The sequence below is a fragment of the Giraffa tippelskirchi genome, chromosome 8 (assembly GCF_054371585.1).
Source record: "Giraffa tippelskirchi isolate mGirTip1 chromosome 8, T2T-mGirTip1v1.2.pri, whole genome shotgun sequence".
Classification (NCBI taxonomy): domain Eukaryota; kingdom Metazoa; phylum Chordata; class Mammalia; order Artiodactyla; family Giraffidae; genus Giraffa; species Giraffa tippelskirchi.
In genome coordinates, this window is record NC_137282.1 from 29,443,852 (window position 1) to 29,465,948 (window position 22,097).

At 40.8% G+C, this 22,097-nt stretch overlaps 1 protein-coding gene across 41 annotated transcripts in view; it reads right to left on the reverse strand.

The window, feature by feature from the left end:
* Positions 1-22,097, reverse strand: part of STOX2 (storkhead box 2) — a 187,775-nt gene that overhangs the window by 63,606 nt on the left and 102,072 nt on the right. For 9 of the 41 annotated variants that reach the window (XR_014062635.1, XM_081521916.1, XM_081521896.1 and 6 more), the window contains one exon: positions 10,152-10,186. The exons of the other annotated variants lie outside the window; for them this stretch is intronic. The gene's annotated coding sequence lies outside the window, so the exon portion shown is untranslated. The remainder of the gene's footprint in view (positions 1-10,151; positions 10,187-22,097) is intronic. 41 annotated transcript variants of the gene reach the window in all.

A 22,097-nucleotide genomic window follows, 5' to 3' on the forward strand; every position in this document is an offset into this window, starting at 1 on the left:
CAGTCTATTTGTCGGCTTTTACTTTTGAAAGTAAAGAAAGCTCCACGTCCTTGGCAAGCACCGCTATTTTACCCTTACACAGCAACTCGTGACAACAGAGTCTTGTTTTAACTTAGGAGAGCACAGAATCAAGTAAAAAGCCAACTAATTGTAATTCAATGCATCAGACGCAGTATTATCATGTACAAAATGGTGCTGGGATGCACAAGCAGGAACATTAAGCTCTGCTTGGGAGCAGCCTAAACATGCAACAGAGAAGGTGACCACCAAGGAGTCTTCACGAAGGAATAAGGGGGAGACAGGCACTTCAAGAAAGGAATACAATGCCCCAAAAGAGAGCAAACATGCTCAAGAGTAAGCAAATATTACTTTACTTTATCCTCACAACTCAGTGAGGTAGTACTCTTGTCACCTTTGACACACAGGGAAACAGGCACAGGAAGACTTATTTTAGATTCTTTAAAACCCTGGACCACTTTTAAAGTCTTTATTGAATCTGTTACAGTCTCATTTCTGTCTTATGTTTTGGTCTTTTGGCCGTGAGGTACGTGGGATCTTAGCTCACCAACAAGGGACTGAACTGTATCCCCTGCGCTGGACACCGCAGGACCACCAAGGAAGGGCACGAAGAGATTAAATAACGTATACAGCCAGAGGAAGAGCTGAATTCTTTGTATACTCAAAGGATGGAAACAACAGGCCACATCTGGGGATGTACACTTTATGAGAAGCAAAAGACAGATTGGCCCCACAAACGACACAATTAATACACCAGTAAACGCAGGAGATGGAAGCGGTGACAGATTTCCTCTTCTTGGGCTCTAAAATCACTGCGGATGGTGACTGCAGCCAGGAAATCAGAAGACAACTGCTTCTTGGCAGCAAAGCTATGACAAACCTAGACAGTGTTTTCAAAAGCAGAGACATTACTCTGCGGACAAAGGTCCATACAGTCAAGGGTATGGTTTTCTCAGTGGCCACATACAGTTGTGAGAGCTGAACCATAAAGAAGGCACAGCATCAGAGAATTGATGCCTTCGAACTGTGGTGTTGGAGAAGACTCCTGAAAGTCCCTTGGACAGTAAGGAGATCAAACCAGTCAATCTTAAGGGAAATCAACCCTGAACACTAGTTGGAAGGACTGATGCTGAAGCTGAAGTTCCAGTATTGTGCTCATCTGTTGCGAAGAACCGACTCATTGGAAAAGTCTCTCATACTGGGAAAGATTGAGGGCAGGAGGAGAAGGGGACGAGAGAGGATGACATGGCTGGATGGCATCACCAATGCAATGGATATAAACTTGGAAAAACTTTGCAAGATGGTGAGGGACAGGGAGACCTGGCGTGCTGCAGTCCATGGGGTCACGAAGAATAAGACATGACTGGGTGACTGAACAACAACAACAACAAATGCAGGAGATGCAAGAGATAGGGGGTTTGATCTGGGTGGGGAAGATCCCCTGGAGGAGGGCACGGCAACCCTCTCCAGTATGCTTGCCTGGAAAATCCCACGGACAGAGGAGCCCGGAAGGCTACAGTCCATGGGGTCACAAAGAGTTGGACATGACTGAGCATGCACATACATAAATGCTGAGGCCAACAGTTAAATATTAGTTACTATTACCTTCTTGCTATGTGCTTGGCACTTTTCACATACATAATCCCACCTAATCCTCACATCAATCATCTCTGAATGACAGCAAATTAAGGCTAAGAAAAGGTATGTAATTTGCCTGATGTCACACAGCAAATAAATGCTGGACTCAGAATGGGAAATCAAGTCAATCTGACGACAAAAGTCCGTCATGATTTTAATCACTAGGCACTCTGCTCTTTTATTAAACACAAGAGTCATTTGAAACAATCGAAAATCGTTTGTGACCTCGAATCCAGCAAATACCTCATATTTGTTTTAGAATGAGACCATGTATACCTAGAAAAGATGATTGCATGCTTATCAAAATACTTACATCCTGAGTGCTCATTTGCATAGAAAATATTTTAAATTGTTCCATTTAAAAAACTGGCATCCTAAGGGAGCTATGTAGCTACATTCAAAATGTATTATTCAGATTTAGAACATTAAGCATTTCGTGAGTGAAGCTTTTTAAAGAGCTTAAAGAAATACATTCTGAAAGGAGGATAAGATGACTACAGTTCTTAGCAAGGACAGAGGAGATGACGCATCCTAAGAAAACAAACCAAAGATGAAAGAATATATTGAACAAGGACAAGGGATCATTTCCAGAAGTCTTAGTCAAATCCTAAATTACAGAGTCCCTGTTGATGTTTAGTTGCTAAGTCGTGTCCGACTCCTCTCGACCCCATGAAATGTAGCCTACCAGGCTCCTCTGTCCATGGGATTTCGCAGGCAAGAATACTGGAGTGGGTTGCCATGCCCTCTTCCAGGGGATCTTCCTGACCCACGGACTGAACCTGTGTCTTCTGCGTCTCCTGCGTTGCAGGTGGATTCTTTATCACTGAGCCACCAGGAAAGCCCTGAGTTGCCACTAAAATGGTGTGCTTTGGCTTGAGGAATGTAAAATAACTTCACTACACATGGTTTTCCTCAACCCTCTGCATCATTTATCATCTTCCAAGAAAACTGAACCTTTTAGTTTTCACAAAACTTTTTCTCCAGAGAAAGGCCAGGGCTCCCATTTCTAGATGCACTTCTGCAGGCACTCAGAGAAACTTGCTCCCATCAGAACCAATGCAAGCGCTACTAATGTTTGTTTAAAATGCACATGCAACCTGGAAATGATCTATACAATCTAAAGGACAAAATAATTTATTAGGGGGGGGGTTTCCCTTGTATCTCAGTTGGTAAAGAATCTGCCTGCAATGCAGGACACCCGGGTTTAATCCCTGGGTCAGGAAGATTCCCTGGGGAAGGAAATGGCAACCCACTCCAGTATTCCTGCCTGAAGAATTCCATGGACAGAGGAGCCTGGAAGGCTACAGTCCATGGGGGTCTCAAGAGGTGGACACGACTTAGCGACTAAACCACCAAATAAAGAAACATGCTATAATCAATAAATAAGTCAGTTTGCTTTCTCACCAATGAATGGCTGTCCTATGACAGCTCTGTCCTCTGCCTAAAGGAGATCTGTCTCCCCTAACTCCCACCTCCAAATTCTGCAACTATGAAATAAATAATAATTGCCTTACTCTTTAGCACTCAGTACATATCATAAGGGCTTCCCTTGTGGCTTAGAAGGTAAAGAGTTTGCCTGCAATGCAGGAGACCTGGGTTAGATTCCTGGGTTGGGAAGATCCTCTGGCAAAGGAAATAGCAACCCACTCCAATATTCTTGCCTAGGAAATGCCATGGACAGAGGAGCGTAGCGGGCTATAGTCCATGGGATCACAAAGAGCCAGACAAGACTTAGCAACTGAGCACACACATTATCATAAAACTTAAGAATGATTTCTATGCTTGCATTTCTCCTCATACATTTTAAATGCTTGATAGCTTTATTTCTTCATATTTTTATTTTAAAAACATTTTTAACATGGAAAATTCCAAACACTCAAAAGTTGACAGATGAGTATACTGAATACTCTTATCAACCCATTTTCATCCTTTTTTACAGTAATGCAAACTGGAAATCATAGATAGTGTATTATGGGTATGATTTTTGTAAGAAAAAGTATGCATACTCATATGCAAATGAGAGTCCTTGGCCCTACATCACAAAGGTATTTTCAGTTAAAATATTTCCAATTAAAAAAAAAAATGACTCCCTGCTTCAGCTAAGTTTATCAATGGAAAGACTGAGTTACTACTCCTGCTCATGGACAGAGGGTTCCTGGATTGTCAGCTTTGCAAACACAAGGTCATTGCCCCATAACATCCTATACCAACAATTAACGTACTTAAATGATTAAATGTGTTTAAAAATGAAGGGCTGGTGTTGTCTTGCAGCCTAAACTTCCATCAGAATAATGAACCTTATTAAATTTAAGGATCTCTCAGCTTCTTTTGTATGCCACTCTGAAAGCTGAGTGCATCCCAAAGTCACATGTTTTTCTAGAAAAGCTTTAACTCCTCACTGTCAGAATTGGAACTCAATGTCCCAGCAGTTAGGTGAACTGACCTGTAATGCTAAATAGCAACACAAAGACCAATGCCTATTTCTTTATGACTAGGATAAAGTTAAAAAATAACTTCATGTCAATAAGAAGTGCTTTCAAGAGGAAACCGACTTTTTAAAAATGAGTGTTTAGAAAAAAAAAAAACATGATAGAGAAAATCTTTATAAACATCACCTCTCTCTCCATCTGAACCTGCGCTAGACCTGCAGTTCTCTAAAGGTCCTGTCATCTGTTTTCTCAAGTTGAAACAGTGGTTGGCCCACGTTTTACAAATAAAGAGCTTTTTTCTTCTCTTTCTGGAGTTCCCAAGAAGTCGATCTACCAATTCAATGATGCAATATGAAATTTTTTTTAAGAAGGGGAAGAATACAATTGAAAGGAAGCTGGAGAACTATGAAAAATAAAAATTAAAGAAGGAGGTGGAAGGATCACATAGGTATGAGCTCAGAAGAATCAGAAGGCTCTTAGTGACCCTTCAGCAAATGCCTGAGACCAGATCTAAGACTTGAGGTCTGGTCTGATGGAGTGAGTCATGAATGTTTTATAATTATCTAAGGGTTTTTTGTTTGTTTTTCTGTTTTTTGCAAGCAAGAAGCTTTGCACATATGTGCATCACAAATGCATGAGAAAAGTGCTGTACCAATGTCTCAACTAAAACAAAATTAGCTGGTTGATCGATCAACAGCAAATTGTATTGTGCTCATCTACTCTCAGTGTCAAAGTTTATTTAACTGTCGGCTGCTGATCTGTTAACATCAAAATTACACTGATTGAGCCAAAATCAAAGATTCCTCTGCTGTTTACACATTAGGCATGAAGGCTAACTACTTACTAATCCTTGAGGGTTTTAGACACTTTTGATGTACTACATACCCGAGGACCCTCCATATTTCCTAATGGGTTGAGGACAGATCCATCAACACATGTGCAGTCTAATAACTGGCGAGCAGTAGTCGGCTGCCAGGCGCGATGAAGGGATGAACGTCACCAGGGGGCTCATCAGGCCTGTTAGCACAGAGAAGTCAACCATTCTCTCTCCAGCCAACGTTTACAACAAAAAATTCACAATCTATTGATTTATAGGACATCCCTGTGCTCCTTCTGGTGGAGCTTTCTAATGCACAATACATGAACTTGATAATATTAATACGAATTTTATCTACTGGTTGCTAATAACTTATTACGTGCCAGGCACTGTGCTAAGTGCTTTGAGTACATCATGTGATGTCCACCTTGCTTATCATCATATGCTCAGTAGGCTGATGCAGTACAGATCTCAGCACACAAATACTGGGGTGCTCAAGAAAATTTTTTTAAGAATTTATTTATTTGGCTGCACTGGGTCTTAGTTGAGGCATGTGGGATCTAGTTCCGACTAGGGATCAAACCTGGTCCTTTGCATTGGGAGTGTAGGGTCTTAACCGCTGGACCACCAGGGAAGTCCCAAGAAGTATTTTTTGAACAAATGAAAGAACTGAGGAGTAGGAGGAGAACCAGAAGAATGGATGACAATGATTATTATGAACCAATGCATATTACTCAAAGACTACATCTGCACACTGACCCCAGAGTTCAGGATGGTCATCTCCTAGAGTAATTAACTTGGTTCATGAAAAGATAAACTAAAGATGACTAATGCTTTTTCAAATACTAACTCATCATCCTCATCTCTGGCCTAGGCAAAAGAAGCTAGAGCAGAGCTTGCTTCCTTAAAAATGTCTGGTTAGCTATAACAGATCAAAACCAAAACAATCTGACACCAAGCTCTGTGTCTCCTGAATGTTTCCTCTTGGTGTTAGCCTAAATGAAACCTGTGCTTCCCTGGTGGCTCAGACGGTAAACATCTGCCTGCAATGCTGGAGACCCAGGTTTGATCCCTGAGTCAGGAAGATTCCCCTGGAGAAGGTAATAGCTACCCACTCCAGTATTCTTGCCTGGAGAATCCCATGGACAGAGGAGCCTGCCAGGCTACAGTCCATGGGGTAGCAAAGAATCAGACACAACTGAGCAACTAACACTTTCACACTATACTTTAAACGAAAACTAGTTTATTTGACACAAGTTTCATCAACATGCATTTACTGAACAATTACTTTTTGCAAATAGAAAACAAAATTTTGAAGCATTAAAATAAATGGGGTTGGAAATGTACAAAGGCAATTCATGTTTAGAATAAAATATAGAGTGCCAATTATTTAGGATAATGAAGAAGAAGACATTCTTACATCCAGGCTTTTACGTTGCTGATTAGGAAGTAAATTTAGTATCACCAAATTAGAAAACATAATGACCTCTCTTGGACATCATGCCAACAACCAGCTGGTGTTATTTCATGGTTTCAAATTGGATTGTGCTACATTCTCGCTGACAGCAAGGTCTCTGAAGAGCTGGCTCTAGGGTGGTTACTTTGATCAAAAGCAGCATTATGCAGAAATCAACGTGGAGTGCAAAGAAGGGGGACATTGTCCAATCTCATTCCCAAGTCTGAGAAGTTGTGCAGTGCCGAGCGTGGGCTCGCATCTCCTTAGTAGGTTACTGGAGTTATTTAAGAACCAAAAAAAAAAAAAAAATAGTTTTCAAATTGCCACTAAACTGTTAGGACATCATTTAAACACTTCTTTAGTCCTTTGGACCTAACTATGTGTAAACACAGCAATGAGGTGTTTCCTTGGCCTTAGGATTGCCAAGAAAACATTAGGTGTGGACGGGACCGTGAATTCACAAAGTCAGGGAAACAGTGGTTACTGTTAAGAGGCACCTTGATTTCAGAAATGATAAAAAAGTGCATCTTCAAATGAGGGAACACCTCATTTGAAATTATGATCACCCCTGACATATCTATCACACGTGGAGAATGTTCAGGCATACTGCATCTGCTCACCAGGTTACTTTGCAGAGGAGGAAGGTGAGGTGCAAAGAAACCAAAAAACAGGCCCCCAGGTCACAGAACAAGGAGACTACCAGAACCTGAACCCAAACAAAGGGCTACTTACCCCCCAAAATCAGCCCTTTTCACTCTACCACAGCTCACATGCCTCCAGCAACTACTGCAGCACATCAGGAGGTGCTCGGTAATTATAAGAAAATCTGTTACCATCCCTAATGGATTGAGTGGTGACCCCTAAAACCAGTGATTGAGACCCTATTAAAGAAAAAGTCGTTGTAGGAAATTCCTGGGCAGTCTCGGGGTTAGGACTCCTCGTTTTCACTGCCAAAGGATCAGGTTCGATCCCTGGTCGGGGGAGCTAAGATTCCGCAAGCAGCAAGGCACAGTGAGCAGCGGGGAGTCTTTGTAGATGTGATAAGTTGAGGACCTCAAGATCAGATCATCCTGGATTAGCTGCTCAGTGCTCAGTGCTCAGTGCTAGTCGCTCAGTCATGTCCAATTCTTTGCAATCCCATGGACTGTAGCCCACAAGGCTCCTCTGTCCATGGGATTTCCCAGGCAAGAATACTGGAGTGGGTTGCCATTTCCCTCTCCAGGGGATCTTCCCAAACCCAGGGATTGAACCCGGGTCTCCTGCACTGCAGGCGGATTCTTTACCATTGGAGTCACCCGGGAAGCTCTGGATTGGCTGGGTGGGCCCTATATCCAGGGACAGAAGAGAATATAATACCCTATATTAAAAAGGACAGCAGAGAAGACATCGAGAAGAGGAGAGGTGGTGTGTAGACAGAGGCAGAGATTGGAGCGACGTAGCCACGACACAAGGACAGCCTGAAGCCACCAGAAACTGGAAGAGGGTGACAAAGACTCACTCCTTAGACTCTTAGGAGGGAGTGAAACCCTGACAACACCTTGGTTGCAGACTTCTGGCCTCCAGAACTATAAGAGGATATATTTCTGTGGTTGTGAGTCACCTAATTTATGGTACATTGCTATAGCAACCCAAGGACACTAATATACCATCCTTAGGCCCAAGGTACCTAATGACTGTTATAAACCACTTAAAAATCCAAATCACCTGGTTAACTCTGAAAACCTTTACAAGTCCAAAATCTGAAAACCGTCTTCTACCCTATATATACCAAGGAACTGACTCTACTTTATCACAATGGCTCTCGTTTTAAAAACAATTCATTCAAATAAAAAATATCTATAATGAGTAACCTATTAAAAGAACATTTTAAATCAGAGCTGACTGATGTTGCCATTCAGAGCTAGAAGAAAAAAATCTGAAGTGCATTTCAAAACATCCTAAAATTAGGTAGAATGTGATCTCCACAGTCACGGAGAGTTATGGAGACCAAAGCTATCACACAGAAGCTATAGCAGTTCAAAGAGCAAACTTTGGTAATAAAATCTTACTGTATACAAAGTGATGGGAAATTAACTTGAAAGAAAACACTATCATTCTTTTAAAAGAATAGAAAAAAAATGATAAGAACTCTGCATGTCACAGGAAAATCACAATGTATATGCAGTCCTAAAATGTTCCCAGATAAAAGAGTGTTTCTAAGATGCTTACAAACCAAATGTCTGCTTGCTTCCTCAACTTCAGACGGATTCATTATACCAGCACTTCTCAAACTATCTGTGGTGAAGGATACTTTTGCAAATACAATAAAAATGAATTCCTGGGGGAAAATGATATGGAAGACAAATTGCTTTTTTTTTTTTTTTTTAAGATTTTTTGATGTGGACCATTTTTAAAGTCTTTATTTGAATTTGTCACAATACTGCTCCTGTTTTATGTTTGGGTTTTCTGGCCCCGAGGCATGTGGATCTTAGCTCCCTATCCAAGCATCAAACCCGCAGCCTCTGCAATGGAAACGTGAAGTCTTAACCCCTGGATCTCCAGAGAAGTCAAAAGCAAGCCCAGTTTTTTTTCTCTTTTTCCTAAATCTTTATCATGATACGCAGACATAAAATTACATCTCAATAAATATACTCAGAACAAATAAATCTTAGGAAAAAAGACAAATTTTAGGGATTGTTTGCTGAAAGTGTGTTCACAGACAATTCACTTATAGAAATGCTACTACACTTGTAATTCTCTTTTTGTCACTGTGATGAAACAAAATTTATGGAAGAAATAGTATTCTCCATATTAAATGTCTATACGCACACCCTGAACAAAACTAAGCATATCAATAAACCTTTTAATGTGACAAATAAGCTTGCTTCTTGCTTGTTAATTTTCTAATCTAAACTGGATGGATATCAGTACTACTTACAGGAGATAATACATCTCTAAAATGCTTCTGAGTTTTGTTTTAATAACAGTCATAGTAGAGAAACCAGTCTCACAAAAGGTATGTTAGAGGGAATGGAAATTTTTTTAAAAAATTCAACAAGGTTGGGATTTTTTTTTAAACTTTACTCAAAGCCAGAGATGCCGTACTTTCAAAGTTCATCTTTAATGCTCCTTCGACAGGCAATGCCAACAATTTATCCAGTCAAGTTAGAGATAAGTTTAAATCATCTACCAACAGAACAAACTGTTTCCAGACTTTACAGCCCTTTGCCTTATAGAAACTAGTCCTTCCAAAGAGGTGTCCACTGAGGACACACCATCTGCAGCTCATACCACGCCTGAACTCACGAGATAGGCCTCGGATCCTACTGAAACATCAAACTGCTATCAGCTTTTAGATGCTGCTCTCGGTTTTTAAAATATATTTTAGACCACTTTATTGAGGTATGACTGACATACAAAAGGCTGTACACGTTTGATGTACACAACTTGATAACTTTGGAGGTAAGTATATACCCCTGGAGCTGAATAACATCCACAGTTAACTATACTGAGTATATTTAAAATTTGCCAACAGGGTAGATCTTTTTTTTTTAATTAAATAAATTTATTTATTTTAGTTGGGGGCTAATTACTTTACAATATTGTAGTAGTTTTTGCCATACATTGACATGAATCAGCCATGGGTTTACATGTGTTCCCCTTCCTGGATCCCAGGGTAGATCTTATATTATGTGTTCTCATCACACACACACACACACACACACACACACACACACACACACACTAATTATAATAAATTAAAAGGGCAGGAGGATGATGGAGGATGATGATATTTAAAAATTTTATCACATACCCTTTCAGGCATATATCTCGGTATTATGTGGCAGCCTAGATGGGAGGGGAGAATTCTGGATTAATAATTTTTTTAAAAAAGAAAGGTTTTTATCTCAGCTGAACCATCACACACATTAAATACTTTCGATGTGCTTGGGATTTTCTTTGCATATTACTAAGTTTTCTTTTGGGCTTCCCAGGTGGCGCTAGTGGTAAAGAACCTGCCTGCCAGTGCAAGGGACATAAGAGATACGTGTTCCATCCCTGGGTGGGGAAGATCCCCTAGAGGAGGGCATGGCAACCCACTTCAGTATTCGTGGCAGGAGAATCCCCAGAACAGAGGAGCCTGGCGGGCTACAGTCCATGGGGTTGCAAAGACTCGGACACAACTGAAGCAACTTAGCACACACAGCAAGTTTTCTCTTAGGCAGGGCGTGACCCAGAGAAAGAAAAACGCATCAAATGGAATGGAAAAAAAAGTCCATCAAACGAAATGGAAATCACCACAGTCCCCATCAGCGGATGCTTTACCTGTACATCTGATACCCATGCAGTGTTTTGGAGTTCATTAAAATATATACAAGTGTAAATTCAAGATATTATCATGATTACTTCCCTCCTTACTCATGATGCCTAGTTCAGAAACTGTTAAAATTAATAAGGTAATGCCTTTGTATTAATAAAAAGAAGTCATCATACCTAAAGCATCAATCCTTTGGCCACAAAATTACATCTCTAGATGTTTTAGAGGATTGTTCATTCTTATAAAACCCTTATTTCAATCATTATAATGGAAATAAAGTTATAATGGAAATAGAGTGATACAGCATTTACAAGACATACAAGTGGTTATAACAGATAATAACTGCATGAAGTTTGAAGTAAAGACATAAAGTCACATGTCACCAATCTTTTACAACACCTCCAGGAGTACAAGCAGGCTGGTAATTCTAAATATCAATTCCATGCATCTGCATTTCGCCTTTATATAAATTTATTGATGATTAAATGTACTCCAAAAGCTCTTGGTTTTTCACAATGTTTTTTTTTTCTCTTTTGGTCTTCCTGACACAGTTCTGTCTACAAAATATTCCTGTATAATCACAACATCAATGCTGTGGTCTGTATTTTTCATTTTTGAGCAACTTTCTTATACAAAAACAGTACCACTACCATAGGGGCTTAGAAGGTGAAATAACTTGTTACACTAAAATAAAACCGTGTATTCAATAAACTCATGATCCACTGTGAAAGAAAAAAAAAAACACGTAAAACCCTTATAGGAGAAATGTAAAAAGATACACATCAATCACACCAGACACAGAGGCTGAAGCAATGACTAGAATCAGGTGGGCATTTTATACAAGGATGACTCCAGCAGGTCAGGTAAGAAAGTTTCGAAAAGACAGCACAGAAGGACTCCAGAAGGAAGAACAGCCTTTGCTAAAACCAGAAGGAAGGCTGAAGGAGTAACTTAAGTTTAAATTCTACTACAGGGACTTTCTTGGTGGTCCAAGGGTGTGGGTTCAATCCCTGGTTGGGGAACTAAGATCCCGCATGCTGCTTGGTATGGCCTAAAAATAAAATAAATAAAAATAAAACAACAACAGTGTGAAAACTGTACAAATCTTAATTATGTTGAATTGGTTCATAAGTGCTTTTCAGGTCTACTATATCCTTCTGCTTCCCTGTATATTCATTCTATTAATTTTTGAGAGTTTGACATTGAAACTACTACTAAAAATCTTAATTTACCTACTTAAAAAATAATTGCAATATATAATGAAACTATATGTAACCTTGTTCTGTATTTTCCAAGTCTCCTCTGAATGTGTTATTGTATTTTATAATTTAAAAAATAAAAAGAGAAAAAAGAAAAAGTAAAACAAAAATAATAAAACACCATGAAAAATTAAAATAAAAAAGAATTTTAAAAATTCTATTATAGTAGTCAGAAGTCAGATTGGGGTGATGAGACTTCAGGTTTAAGTTTATTTACAAGGGTAATATTGAAGGTCCTACAACAAAATATTTCTTTTGTGATTTAAAAAAAAATATTCTTTTTTCTCCAAGAAAGGTTTTGAAATGTAAACTCCACATCTAAAATACAGAGGCTCTGTTTCAACCAAAATTCAGGATGCTTCAGTGTACATAATGTACCATCTACAGTATCAGGTTTTCTATCTCAAAAATTAAGAACCTAAAAATTAAGCACCTAGAAAAACTGCAGGGAATAATTACTCATACGTTCCCCCTCCTGGAAATGCAAACAGCATTATTATAAACCTCTGCAGCAGATGGTGACTGCAGCCATGAAATTAAAAGACGCCTACTCCTTGGAAGAAAAGCTATGACCAACCTAGACAGCTTATTAAAAATCAGAGACATTACTTTGCCAACAAAGGTCTATCTAGTCAAAGCTATGGTTTTTCCAGTAGTCATGGATGGATGTGAGAGTTGGACCATAAAGAAAGCTGAGCGCCAAAGAACTGATGCTTTTGAACTGTGGTATTGGAAAAGACTTTTGAGAGTCCCTTGGGCTGCAAGGAGATCCAACCAGTCCATCCTAAAGGAAATCAGTACTGAATATTCATTGGAAGAACTGATGTTGAAGCTGAAACTCCAATCCTTTGGCCACCTGATGTGAAGAACTGACTCACTGGAAAAGACTCTGATGATGGGAAAGATTGAAGGCGAGGGGAGAAGGGGACGACAGAGGATGAGATGGTTGGATGGTATCACCGACTCGATGGACGTGAGTTTGAGTAAGCTCTGGGAGTTGGTGATGGACAGGGAAGCCTGGAGTGCTGCAGTCCATGGGGTCGCAAAAAGTCGGACATGGCTGAGGGACTGAACCGAACTGAACTGAATTGCAGAAGAAGGGGGCAGAGGAAGTCTGCAGATCTTAAGTACAATCTGGGTGCCAGGCACAATGTCAATGACTGCAATATATTATCATCCTATGAATTCCCATATTAACCCTATAAATGAGGCATACGTGCTCATGTTGCAGGTGAAGAAAGAGACTAAGAGAGTTTGAAAGGGTTTTTCCAGATCAGGCAGCTACCAAGTACACCAAGGATTCAGTCTGGGTTGACTTCTCGGGAGCTACCAAACTCCTCTGCCCTTTCCACACCCCACCTGTGACTGCTCATCTCGCCTTTCATGCCTCTCCCCTCAATTTCTCTTCTATTTTTCTGGAACAGGTAGACAGATTTATCCACTCCAGATCTATCCACTCCTACAGTTCTCTAAGGAGTTGATCCTCAAATGCCACATTCCAGGTCTAAGGCAAAGGCAGCCCTGAACGTGAACTCGTTAATGCCTTTCTCCATCTTCTTCTGCTTCTGCTTCCGCACAGTGGGACGCACGAGAGAAATCCGGGACACTCTGCGCTGTTTTGTGTGCCACCGAGCCTGAGAGAGGGTCCCCGCGGTTCCGAGGTGGAGGGTCCCGTTTGCTTAAGTGCTGCGGTGCACAGAGCAGACCCCCAGAACACGTGTTCCCCGCGTGTACCTCCCAGTGTTCACGGCGGGGAAGGGGGGCATCCAAGCTGCTAAACATTTATTTGTAATTATCTGCACGTAGAACAGAACTCCATTCCATATGTTAACACGAAACTGCTTCCCGAAGTTTTAATAAACGTTGACTTTTCCAGGATTACAACTGGACGTGGAACAAACTTTGCTTTGTTTGAAATGTTGCCTTGAGTTAGTCTTCATTTCAGGAAACTGTCCACAACTGGCCGTGGGGATTATGGTTTGAGCCCCGCATGTCGGACAACTGGCTCAGCTGCCTTTGCAACTGTAACTGTTCTGGAAGGAGCAGGCATCTGACGACTCCAACAGGGCTTCTGGAGGGCCCTTTCCAAGCATATGACAATTTTTGTGATTAACAAAATACTATTTTATTATAAATTACCTTCTAATTCCCACTTATTTTTACAATGAGGTAACAAATCGATTCTTTTGAAATTATGTGTGTAGGTAAGTTTATATTTCTGGGTAGGAAGAGAAGCATCACCAAAGTATTTGCAGTTAAAAAAAAAAAAGGAGGTCTATGAAGGCTAAGACAACTGCTATGGAGGTTAACAATTACTCTAAATTAAGGAACTGTTGAATAAAAGAATCTGGATAGCTGTTTTAATTAACTCTAGCACTGCATGCTAAGTCGCTTCAGTCGTGTCCGACTCTTGAGACCCCACAGACTGCAGCCCATCAGGCTCCTCTGTCTATGGGGTTTCCCAGGCAAGAATACTGGAGTGGGTTGCCATTTCCTCCTCCAGGAGATCTTCCCGATCCAGGGATTGAACCCGGGTCTCCTAGGTCTCCTGCGTTGCAGGCGGATTCTTTACTGAGTCACCAGGGAAGCCCATAGAGATAGACTATATGAAAATAAAAGATGACTATACACTTAGATCAAAGTGTCAAATAAGCCTGGTCCTGATTTAAGAGAATGGGAATAGATAGGGCAGGGCACTCAGGAAGGAGGAGCAGTGATTGTTCACTGAAGTGCCATCTTTATATTTAACCTTTAAATACGATGGAATTTCTTGTCGCTTCCAGCAACTACACTACCTTTGTATGAGTTAAGAGTTCCTACCTTCAGTTTATTTCTCCACTTTTATTTTTTCTCCTTTTGTCCATTTATTTAAATTTTAAAATCATATTATATTAAAAAATCTCCCTAAGACATTTCAAATCCTTTAGGGGGAGGGAGAATGAGATGGAATATAAACAAATAATAAATGCTTTTCCAAATAGAAGATACTACCATTGTAACTATCGTGTTCGAAATTGAAATTGTTAGGAATACCCAAGTTGGGCACAATGTATGATGACATAAAACCCCCCTGGTTTTTAAAGATTTTTATGTAATCACTTTTATTTTAATACAGTTAAACATACTTAAGAAAAGCCATCCTCAACTATGTCTTTTGCTAAATCTATGACATCAAATTTAAAATTAATCACTGTTATCTAAAATGCACTGGGGAAATGTGTGATATTTCTGTCCACGAATTCAAATACATGTTGGATGGAAAATGGACACGTTGGATGGAAAAATCTGCTTCTGAAATCTTCTGGGAGCTTAAGGAGAAACCTTTATATTGATGCCCATTAAAAATATACATATTTGGAGAATATAAACATTAACCAAGTCATATTTACCACTGTCATTTTATAACGTGAATTCTGCCTCTTGTCAACTTCCCATGTATGTTCTAAGGACATATGGAAAAATAAAGGCAAGCTCTTTAGAATAAGTGCTTTGTAAATACTAGGTATTTTTAAAGGAGGCTTCTGCAAAATGCTACAAACATTGTTCAAAAGAGGAGCTCTCAGGTGGGACATCTCTTTAGCTCTAAAGGTGCAGAAACACCCAGATATTCCACAGTTCTGACAGGCAGCTGGGAAACATTGTTGCTGTAGGAAGCTGAGCTCCCCCCTTTTCTTCAAGAGGACCAGGGACTGACTTCCCAGGTGGTCCAGTGGTTGACAATCCACCTTCCAATGCAGGGGACACAGGTTCAATGAGGGGTCAGCGAACTGAGATCCCACTTGCCATGAGGCGACGAAGTCCTGGTGCTACAACTGGAGAGAGAAGCCCACACCACAGCCAAGACCCGACACAGCCAAACTAAAAGAAGAAGGACCAGCTATACCCCTTCTCACAAGGCTCGACATGGGAACTAGACTCTTCCAGACTGACACGGTCCCTTGAGTATAACAAGGCAAAGCTACAGGCTCAAGATCTTGATGGGGAATCAAAACCATACGTAACAATATTAGTATGTTAGGCAGATTGATTTTCAGGTTAATACATGAGAGAAAAAATGTCTATCAAACACGTCTATTGTCCCTTTGCATAAGTGCCTCAAACACAACACATCCAAAAGGGACCTCGTCAACGCCTCTCTCCCAAACTTGCTTCTCCTCATCACTTCCACCTCAGCAAAGGATGCCACTCTCTTCCCCAGAAGCCTGGGGACCACCCTTGACTAGCCCATTCCTGCTCAGCTGCTGCATCCAGTAATAACCAAGGTCTGTTGGTTGGGTCTCCAAAGTACGTCTCCGGACTGGTCAGCACTCTGCCTCTCCGCTGTCCTCATGAGTTCCCAGTGCTCACCTTCTCAGGCCTGGGTCCCTGGAACAGCCCTCATTTGGGTCTCCATGCATCTCTTTTGGCCTTCCACAAAGCCAACTTTTACCACATCACTTTCTAGATTAAAAACCTTCCTTGGCTCCTTGTTGACTGCCTCGTGAATAACCTGCAAATCTCTTAACCTGCTAAGTAAGGTAACCATGTATCTCACGGGAGAACTGCAGCTTCTACCTGCTATTCCAGTGTCTTTATTAATAGCGTCTCTTTCCCTGGTCCACGCATTCCAGTTTGGAAGATAAATTGTAGGCTCACCCTACCTACAAAGCCCTCCTGATTTGTCTGAGTCTTTAAGCTCAGTTCTGGCTTCTCCTAACCTTGGATACTACCTTCCAGGAAGAGTGACTTGCTTTCGCTTCTTTTCTCTCCCAATAGTCTGTAGCATCTACAAGAAGAGGAGCCTGAGTTTTTTTTACCATCCTTAGACTCCTAGGACCTAAAGTATTGCTTGTATATAGATGCTAGAGATCACTGAATAAACCAACAGAAAAGTACCAGGAACAGGTCACTCTATATGGGATACATTGTAGTAGGTGATAAATGAAGATCTTTTAGGAAATTACAAGGACAAGTTACTCAGCAAGCCAGGGTTTGGGTTTAATACGGTCATTTCAACAACAAACTCTAGTTTCAAGATTAAATATTTTAAAGGCCATTTTGATCCTAAAAGATTATCCCCCAGTAGAAATTTCTATTATGGCTCACGCTCCGTCTCTCTGATACAAGGACATCTACAGAAGTCACATCTGTTTCTTGGATCATCATCCGAGAAAGAAAGAAAACATTGTAGTTTTGGATCAGTATTCAGACCAAGTTTTCAGAAATACTGATGGATGGCATTAAAAAACAGCTTCTTCCTCCCAACAGAAAAAGGAAAGAAATATAGCTTCTATTATTCTATTAAGCTTTAAAAATGAATACTGAAAACCAATTCCCTTCTTATGTAGCTAGGATAATTAGTCGTAATAGATGCACAAAAATAATTGGTGACCATAATGCGAACAAGACAGCTTCAGGACCTCAGATATGCATCTCACTACAAGCTCATCAATGCCTTGGCCCTCCACCATCCAGTGTTGCTAAATGGTCTTTTTTGGGGGTACGTGTGGGGATGAAATGAGATGTATAAGTCCTTAGCAAGAGTCTCTTCGTTCATTTGGTTTTAATGCTTCCAAAAGGCTCAGAAGAACCAGATGTGACTATGTCCGGAGATTCTATCACTTTCTCAGTCTCACTTAGTATACTTGAAGTATATGTAACACAATCAACTGGTTATTGATAGAAATTCTCTCAAAGATACACTCAGATAGAGAATGACCCAACATATCTGCACTTAATGTAGTATAAAGAGAGGGAACATACTGCTTCTAAACCCACCAGACCAAGGGCCATTCTTTTCCCTGAATTCCTAAAACACTTGTATCTAAATATGTACTAGGTTTTTTGAAGGAAGGCAAATGTCACCAAAGAACCAAAAAATAGCACAAAGCATTGAATCTAATTATAGCCAGTTACTTGGTATACAGAGTATAGTTCTATAGTCTTTTGGTCTCACCCTATACGCTGCACAAAAGAGACTAATCATTAGTGATGGCTGAGAGGCCAGACTGCAAAGCTGGCTACATGCAGAGCCTGTATCCAAACTCAGGCACTCTTCTCCAAACCAGGCCCAAAGTCACTACTTAATGTCAACTCTACGTTCAGAAAAACAACAAGAAAGTCCGTGTGTGCAAAGAATTGATAACTGGCTAGAAAAAAAGATTAAGATCAATGATTAATACTCCTTATCATGTCCTGTTCTGATCCTCACACCACACTGCCATTTTTGCACTAAACACAACTTTTCCCCTTTCTGTTCCTAGGACGCTGATATTTTACTCACTACCCAGTTTCCATCTAATTCTTTTACAGATCTGGTAAAAAACATCATTTGCTTTACTCTAACTGTAAGCTGGAAGATAACATATTAAAGGTTTTTACTAAGAAAACTTAGATCTGGATTTGAATCCTAGCTGGGCCACTTATCAGATGTGAAATGTTCAAGCCCAGATTCCTCATCAGTATACTGATATAATAATAGTACCAACTTCACAGGATGGGTTGTTGTATTAAATGGAAGAATGTAATTGGTATCTAAGAGGCTCCCAAATAAATGAAGGACATTATCATCACCAATTCTAAAACAGTCTTTGAGGAAAACAATGTGTTTATTATTTATTTATTCTGGGATACAGTATTTATTTACTACCATTTTGAATATTTTACTTATTTTTGACTTTTATTACTTATTTTTGTCTTAGATTTCATTTTTTTAATTTTACTTTTTAAATTTATCTTGAGCAATTCATTATTCTTGACTATCTATGTCATGTGCATACATCTTGCATTTTAAGGTATTATTTATGAATTTTTAAAACACTGTTCCCACGTAGATGGTAGAAAGAAGTATTTCTTTTTAAATATAAAGCAAAAGGCCCAAGATGTCTTTGTTGTTTTTGTTCAGTTGCTCAGTTGTGTCTGACTCTTTGCGACCCCATGGACTGAAGCATGCCAGGCTTCCCTGTCCCTCATTATCTCCCGAAGTTTGCTCAAACTCATGTACATCTCATCCTCTGTCATCCCCTTCTCCTCCTGCCTTCAATCCTTCCCAGCATCAGGGTCTTTCCCAATGAGTCGGCTCTTCTTATCAGGTGGCCTAAGTATTGGAGCTTCAGCATCAGTCCTTCCAATGAATATTCAGAGTTGATTTCCTTTAGGATTGACTGGTTTGATCTCCTTGCAGTCTTTAAGGATTCAGAATTACCTCATTCTCCCATAAAACAAAACTTTAATTTGAAATCTACCAATTTGGAATTTGGGGATTACAGAATAGGGTTGGGCTAAAGGTCATCTTTAGCTAGTATAAATAAGTAGCATTAATGAGGTTTCAAGGGACCATATCAATTTCTAAAGAAGGGAAAAATAACTTGCTTTCAAATAATAAAGGAGCAATGTCTTATATGGCAACAATTGATATGCTAATTATAAATAATTTATCCATTCATTAGAAAGCCTAAGGGCATGAAAGTAATGACTCCATTTCATTAAACATTCTATAAGATTTAAGTCTTTCACTTATTTAGACAAGTTTTCCTCCTAATTATCCCAAATTAGTGCAGTTCTAGTCCTAGTTATATTTATTACATTGTCTAGTGTGGGACATTATATACATGGCAAGTTTCTTCTGACAAAGACCTAATTAGATGATCAATTTTTCTTGACTAGAGCTAGAAAATAACACGGATGGTTCTTAGGAAAAAATTCTTAGTGGCACCATATTCAGATTTCAATTATTCTAAAAACAATTTGAAAAGTGAGTTTTGAACAACTTAGCTTGAGAATAAGATTCAAATTTTTTGCCTGTTGTATTTCTGCCAACCCAAATTTAATTTGGATTCACCTTTTGAGTAATTAGAACACTATCATCAGACTATCAACGCTATCCAGAGGATTAAGCCGAATCCACAGATCACCTTCCCATACACCCTCAAGGCCACACCTCCAAATCAGACGTCAGCTCCGGCCTCGCTCACAGGTCACAATACAGGGAGAGAAAAGATCAGCCTCCTGATCACTCTTGATCCTTCTGCATGGCAAAGTGCCAGGCTCAGAAGTCCGCATGTCTGGTTTTTCCACTTCTACACTCAGATTAAAGATTACCAGTCATGAAAATACACCCAATCAAATAAAATTAGCTTTAAAACTGTACTCAATCACTCAGTCGTGTCCAACTCTGCGACCCCATGGACGGCAGACTGCTAGGCTCCTCTGTCCATGGAACTTTTCAGGCAAGAATATTGGAACGTGTTACCATTTCCTCCTCCAGGGGATCTTTCCAACTCATGGATTGAACCTGTGTCTCTTGCATCTCCTACATTGGCAGGCAGATTCCTTACCACTGTGCCACTTGGGAAGCTCCCATACTAGATCTTAGCCAAAAGGCCGAGAAGCCAGAACTTTAAAACTAAATGCCATCTAAAAGTCAACAGCCTATATTCAACAGAAAACAAAACAAAAATCGTGAACGATTACTGCGCCAGCTACACAGAATTCTTAACACTTGCCGTTGGTTGTCAGCATCATGGAAACCAAGTTTCTCACTTCTGTTTGCCCACAATGAGGAAAGATCTGCCTGCACAGTCCTGGTTACCTAGCCTCTCCATGGGAATCAATAACATGCTTGTGGGATAGGGTTTGCACAGGCAAAAAAGTTCTCAGCTGAACGTCTGTTTCAGCCAAATAAAGAAGTTGCTTATATCCTGTGGCTAAGACTCCGTGCTCTCAATGCCAGGGGCCCAGAGTTCGATCCCTGGTTGAGGAACTAGATCCCACGTGCTGCAACTAACAGTTCGCATGCCGTGACAAAGATCAAAGATCCCGAGTGCCACAACTAAGACCCCGAACAGCCAAATAAAAATATGAATTTTAAAAAAGAAGCTTCTTATCGATAACAACAACAGAAACTAAATGCCATCACAAAGTCAGGGTCTTCAGCCTCAGTTGGGCTCTTTACGTGGCTCCCCAATCCATACAGCACATCTTTCTTCTGGTACCAACACGGCGATCAGTCTTCACCATCTCGCCCAGCACCTCTTCCACCTCTCATAGCCAATGGTCAACTTCCTGCTTCCAGGAAGAGCAAGACACCATCGGTTCGAGGTTCCTCAATATTCTGACCCCATCACCCCTATGAGCACATCTGTATCCACACTCCTCCTATCAGCTTCTTCCTTTGGGTCCCTCGGCCCATCCTCCCTCCTGAGCTGGGATGATCTCACTCAACTGCAAATCCCAGTGTCCCAGAAATCGTTCTGTGACTTATTACCTTCAGGATGAAACTGCAGATCCTCAGCTTGAAATTTAAGACCCTTGCAGGTTGTGGTCTCAGCTCCCTCTGGCCATCATCTCCCACCATCTCCCTCCGTCCAATTAGCCTCCAAAAGGAGAGGTCTGCCTGGATGAACCCTCCCTTTTCCAGCCTCTCTCCTCCCCACAGCCTTCACCACGTGGCTGACTCCCATCGGACCTTTGAGGGCCAAGTCAGGGCTCCCTGCGCCTCTTCTGAGGTCCCTTCCTGGCTCCGAGGTTTCCATTAGACCCTCCTGCTTTGCTCTGGAAGCCCTACTCAGTTCCTCCACCTTGTGTTACAGCATCCTGCAACCGCCTCCACGTTGTCTCCAGGGGATTGTGGGCTTCTTGAAGGCAAGAGCTGATGGTCATTCTCTAAAGCCAAGTCCACGTACTCAAGCCTTCATATAAGCTCTGGGTACCAGTTTGTTAAATGTGAGAGGAAATGACTGAATAAATGAATGAATCAGTGGAGGGGCTCATTGTCCTGAGAGAGAAATGCAAAATCAGTGGCCCCAAAACCAACTGTCCATCAGAATCGCCTAGGGAGTTTCTAGAAACACATACCCTGGCCCTCATCCCAAAACTACAAATCTGAATACTGGAGGAATGAGGCCAAGATGCGTATCTGCTTAACAAGCTCCCTGGATGATTCTGCAGGAGGAACCAGCTGGATGCTGGTCCACAGACGGTGTCCTGGAGCCTCAGTCTGCACAGAATGTTCCTGTCTGGGCTGTGTTCAGGTGAGGATATCTAGAATGCAAGGACAGTAACAACTCAGGGCCAGTATCCACAAGCGCACCAGATCTAGTGCTGCCCACGCAGCAGCTCATGGTGGGAGCTTCAGCCTTTTCACAAGTCCCGCATTTTGCTCTCTGCAGTTCACCTCCAAGGAGATGCCGGGCTCTCAACTGGT